The sequence below is a fragment of the Mirounga angustirostris genome, unplaced genomic scaffold (assembly GCF_029215605.1).
Source record: "Mirounga angustirostris isolate CCGP_5_RB_7025 unplaced genomic scaffold, mMirAng1.0.hap1 SCAF_3, whole genome shotgun sequence".
Classification (NCBI taxonomy): Eukaryota; Metazoa; Chordata; class Mammalia; order Carnivora; family Phocidae; genus Mirounga; species Mirounga angustirostris.
Window position 1 is genome coordinate 72,929,104 of NW_026991711.1, and position 5,887 is coordinate 72,934,990.

Genomic DNA, 5,887 nt, shown 5'->3' on the forward strand with positions numbered 1-5,887 from the left:
TTGGCTGAAACACAGGGGTCCAGGGGGCTGGGGAGATGGTGGGGAGATATGAAGCATTTCATATCATTTACAGAGGAAGAACCCTCATGGTGCTTCCTCAGAGAGCAAAAACGGGCTATGAGAGCTATTGGGCTCATCTGTTTTACAACCTCTGTGTGTCAAATCAGGGAATTTTTTTTAAGACTTTTATTTATTTGAGAGAGGGAGAGCAAGAGGGAGAAGCAGACTCCTCGCTGAGCAGAGAGCCTGATGCGGTTCTCAAGCCCAGGACCCCGAGAACATGACCTGAGCTGAAGGCAGACACCTAACTGACTGAGCCACCCAGGTGCCCCAAATCAGGGAATTTAAAAAAAAATAAAACAGAAACCATTCAGATTGTGTCCTCTCCCTCTTACTGCCCCAAAGGAAGAGAAGAACCATCATCAATGGCAGAAGGCAGTTGCCAAAACAACACCTAGAGCCAGCTTCATGCTCAGAAGACAACACTGCACCTCCTCCTCATGGTTTCAGGTACTTGACGTGATTAGAGAAACTTCTCTAGTAGCAAACTATAGAAATGATCCCTTAAGGTATAGTCTTAAATCAGGGAATATTTTAACTGAGTCATTGCTAGTTTCTTTCTTGTCTAGCAGTATCCATTTGTCTTCTTAGCAAACCCTTGAACATTCTTCAATGTCCATCCCAATACTAGAAGAAAACCTATAGGTGAATAATTCTGTGATCTTGCTAATGGAGAAAGTCTAAGTGGAATAGCAAAAGTAAAAATGTTAAATGACAAGAGTGGCAGCTGATTTCACAAATATTTAAAACTTCTGTACGTGTAAAGTGCCTAAACCAGAATTAAAAGGTAAAAAAGCTGAAACAAATTTTTGGAAGAAATCTTGGTGTTTTCTTTTTCTTTTTTTAAGATTTTATTTATTTATTTGAAAGTGAGAGAGCATGGGCGCCTGGGTGGCTCAGTTGGTTAAGTGACTGCCTTCAGCTCAGGTCATGATCCTGGAGTCCCGGGATCGAGTCCTGCATCGGGCTCCCTGCTCAGCAGGGAGTCTGCTTCTCCCTCTGACCCTCCTCCCTCTCATGCTCTCTGTCTCCCATTCTCTCTCTCTCAAATAAATAAATAAAATATTAAAAAAAAAAAAAAAAGAAAGTGAGAGAGCACATGCACACAAGCTGGGAAAGGGACAGAGGAAGACGGAATCCCAAGCAGACTCCATGCTGAGCACAGAGTCCGAAGTGGGGCTCGATCTCATCACCCCGAGATCATGACCAGGAGATCACGATCCAAGTGGAAACCAAGAGTCGGACACAACCGAGCGAGCCACCCAAGCGTCCCAATCTTGGTGTTTTCTATTACAATTTAAAATATGTGACTCAGCAGTTGAACTTCTATTAAATTATTCTACAGAAATACACAAACTAGTGCACCCAGATACATGTATGAAGATATTAGCAATAGGATTGTTTGTGGTAGTGGTAGTCATGGTAGTAAAGAAAACTGAAAACAACCTAAAAATTCTTCTGGGAAGGACTAGATGAATAACATATGTTCCATTTAGATAATAGGATACCACACTGTTTATTTTTAAAAAGTTAGGTAAATTTATATGCATAGACATAGAAAGATGTCAAAGATACAGACAGATATAGATACATATACTGCTATAGATATAGATATATAAACATACACACAAATAGACCACATCCAAGATATACACATATACATACTTATATTTAGTAAGATATATAGAAGGCAAAAACAAAACAAAACAAAACAATCTGCTTGAATAGATGTCAACCATTCTATTAGTTTCCTTTTACTGCTATAACAAAGTACCACAAACTTAGTGGCTTATAATGACACAGATTTACTCTCTTGTAGTCCTGGATGTCAGAAGTCTGAAATCAGTCTCCCTGGAGCTAAAGTCAAGGTGTTGGCAGGGCTGTTTCCTTCTGGAGATTCAAGGGGAGAACCCATTTCCTTACCTAACATTTACATTTTCTCCCAAATTCTCCCCCAAATCTATAGCTTCAATTCAATCCAATCCCAATCAAAACTGAAGCAGGAATTTTTGGCAGAATTTGACAAGATTATTCTAAAATTTATATGGACATGCAAACAAACTTGAACACCCAAAACAACCTTGAAAAACAAGAATAAAATCAGAAGGCTAACACTTCATAATTCCAAGACTCATAAGGGTATGGAATCAACACATCAACGGATGAAGAGATCAGTGAAACAGAAATAGAGTCAGCATTAGATCCATGCATATATGGACAACTGCTTTTTGTCAAAAATGCAGAGGCAAATCAGTGGAGAAAGGACAGTCTTTTCAATAAGTGTTGCTGGAACAATTGGATAGTCATATGCAAAATATGAACTTCCAGCATATTTCTGTCATATGTAAAATTGACTCAAGATGGGTCACAGATGTAAAAGCAAAACCTAAAATCTTAAAACTTCTTGGATAAATGGAGAAAATATTTGTCCATTGGGTTAGGCAAAGATTTCTTAGATAGGACACTGAAGACATGATTCATAAAAGAAATAATTGAAAAATTGGGCTTTACCAAAATGAAAAATTTCTGGTTTTTGGAAGACACTGTTAAGAGAGTGAGAAGACAAGCCATTGACTGAGAAAAAATATTTTTAAAGTATATATGAAGATAGAGAAATTATACCCAGACGATATAAAGAACCCTCAAAGCTCAATAGTAAGAAAGCCACCCAATTATTTATTTATTTTTTATTTTATTTATTATTTTGTTGAAGATTTTATTTATTTGACAGAGAGAGACACAGCGAGAGCCTGGGATCATGACCTAAGCCTCATGACCTAAGCCGAAGGCAGACACTTAACGACTGAGCCACCCAGGCGCCCAGCCACCCAATTTTTTAAATGAACAATTTGAAGAGACTCATCACCAAAGAAGACATCAGGGCAAATAAACCCACAAAAAGAAGCTCAATTTTATTTGGTCATGAGGGAAACACAAATTAAAACCACAATTAGGTACCACTATGTACTTATTAAGAGGGTTAAAATAAAAAAATACAGACCATACTAAGCATTGGAGAAGATATAGAGCATCTGGAATTCTCATACACTACTACTAGAAATGTAAAATAGTAAAACTATTTTGGAAGTAGTTTGAGTTTCCTAAAAAATTAATCCTGTGCATACTATATGATTCAGCCATTTCACTCCCAAGTATTTACCCAAGGGAAACAAAAGCGTATGATCACACAGAGACTTGTACAATAATGTTCTTAGCAGATTTATCTGTAATTAATACCCCCAAACTGGGAGCAACCCAAATGTCCATTAACAGGTAAATGGATAAACAAGTTGTGGTATGTTTATACAATGGAATAACCCTCAGCAATAAAAAGAAATGTGCTATGGATTCACCCAACAACATGAGTGAATTTCAAAGAGATTATGCTGAATGAAAGAAGCCAGACGAAAGAAACAGTGCATACTATATGATTGCATTTTCTAGAATTGTACATCAACTCCAGAAAATGTAAACTAATCAGTAGTGACAAAGGGGATCAGATGTTGCTTAGGGATGGGGATGGAAAGGGGCAGGAGGGAAAGAATTCAAAGGGGCATCAGTAAACTTCAGGGGGTGATATGTTCACTACCTTGATCATAGTGATAGGCTTCACGGGTGTATGCATATGACAGAACTTAACCTGCTGTGCATTTAAAATATGTGCAGTTTACTGTATGTCAATTATATTTTCAGAGAGAGAGTTGTTTTTAAAAATAGCTCTAGGAGGTAGTTGTTGTGCCTAAAAAGTTTAACTGAATTCTGAGGATTAAGTAACTCTTTCAAGGTTACCTACCTAAGTGACAGAGCTGAAATTTGTACCCAAATCTGTCTGACTGAGAGAAAATATCTGTAAAGTATATATGAAGATAGAGAATTTGTATCCAGACTATATAAAGAACACTCAAAGCTCAATAATAAGAAAACGACCCAATTTTTTAAATGAACAATTTCTTGTATCCCTTTGGATCCCTACATTTGTATCTTTGGGGTAAATACCCAGTAGTGCAATTGCTGGGTCATAGGGTAGCTCTATTTTCAACTTTTTGAGGACCCTCCGTATTGTTTTCCAGAGTGGCTGCACCAGCTTGCATTCCCACCAACAGTGTAGGAGGGTTCCCCTTTCTCTGCATCCTCGCCAACATCTGTCCTTTCCGACTTGTTAATTTTAGCCATTCTGACTGGTGTGAGGTGGTATCTCATTGAGGTTTTGATTTATATTTCCCTGATGCTGAGTGCTGTTGAGCACTTTTTCATTTGTCTGTTGGCCATTTGGATGTCTTCTTTGCAGAAACGTCTATTCATGTCTTCTGCCCATTTCCTGATTGAATTATTTGTTCTTTGGGTGTCCAGACACATTTTTAAACAGTGGTTGTTGAAGAAATAAAATGAGATAAAATAAAATTTTTTAAAAATATTTGTTGATAACCTGACATTTGATCTGTGCTCCTGCTGGCCCTTTATGTGAAAGTCTGCCTCCAAGGATACCCTGTAGGAACAACTCCCACATGATTTAGGGTGTGGATTAAGGTTGTGGCATTATTTGACAAGAGTTGCTACATCTTACTTATGGCTTCTTTTATTTATCTTTAAAACATTTGAGCGAGCCTCTGACAGTGATGGAGGGGAAATTCTTCACTGTCTTTATGAAAATAAATTTAAGGAGCAAGGAACTATTTTAGTATCCCCAATTTTAGTTATGTTCCTGAATGATGTTTTGGAATATTATGCCTTATGATCAAAGTCATGTATCTCATTACCCTACATCCTGGGGGGGAAAATACTCAAATTGTCTCTGAAGCATAGTGTCTATTAACTTGACAGGTTTTGGGATTTGTTTGGTTTTTTTTTAGATTTTATTATTTATTTGAGAGAGAGGGAGATTGGAGAGCATGAGCAGGGGAAGAGCAGAGGGAGAGAGAGAATCTCAAGCAGACTCCACACTGAGTGCAGAGCCCAACACGGGGCTCGATCTCACAACCCTGAGATCATGACCTGAGCCGAAATCAAGAGTCAGATGCTTAACCAACTAAGCCACCCAGGAACCCCGACTTGACAGGTTTTAAAAGGACATTTTCACCACCCAAACGAATTCCTCATGTTGCATTAAAATCCATTTTTGGGTCCTAGAATCATAGAATGTCAGGTTTTGAAGGGCCTTTGGGATCCTGGAACTGTTTTGTGGCAGATCTTTGTGATGTATTTTCTCATGAACCCTCCCAGCAAAAGGAGAGGGCTATTAACATTCTTATTTGCAGATGCCAAAATCTAAGCACAGGGCAAACATCAATGGTGTTTCCAAGCTAGTTACCGTCATGACTTCACATTCCCACTCCTACTCTGAGAACCTCATGCCCATAAAAACTAAAAACTGTTCTACAAGCCCCCCTTCGCATTTTAAATGATTTTACTCGTGTCAGCCTTGTTCCCACATGCCCTAGTTCTTCAAATTTTTATTTTGTATCTTGCAGATCTTCTGTATTTCTCCATCATTTCGTTTATTTGAGCAAAGATAATCACAGTGATAGAGGGGAAGGCCTGATGAGTTTTAGAAGGTGACACCTTTGTTTACCTTCTTTGTTTACCTTCTTTGTTTACAATCTGAGTTACTTCTGCTACAGTTTCGAGTTACCATTCAGATGCTCTAGAAAAGAAGATTAATGCAACATCGAATTCCAGTCCCTGACAAAAATCCTCTAAAAATACAACAAAGAAAAAAAATGAAAGTACAACAAAGAATTTTATGATGTATAGAGATGTAAGGATGAGGAGTGTTGAAGGGGAGGTAAAGCAATCACATTTTAGGAGCTAGAAAACACAAGAATGAGTG

The 5,887-nt window shown here is 38.1% G+C and overlaps 1 non-coding gene across 1 annotated transcript; it reads right to left on the minus strand.

The window, feature by feature from the left end:
- Window positions 1-365: 365 nt before the first annotated feature.
- Window positions 366-579, minus strand: LOC123840143 (small nucleolar RNA U3). The gene has a single exon (XR_006789933.1). It is a non-coding gene; the product is annotated as a small nucleolar RNA U3 (small nucleolar RNA).
- Between the last annotated feature and the right edge of the window lie 5,308 nt (window positions 580-5,887).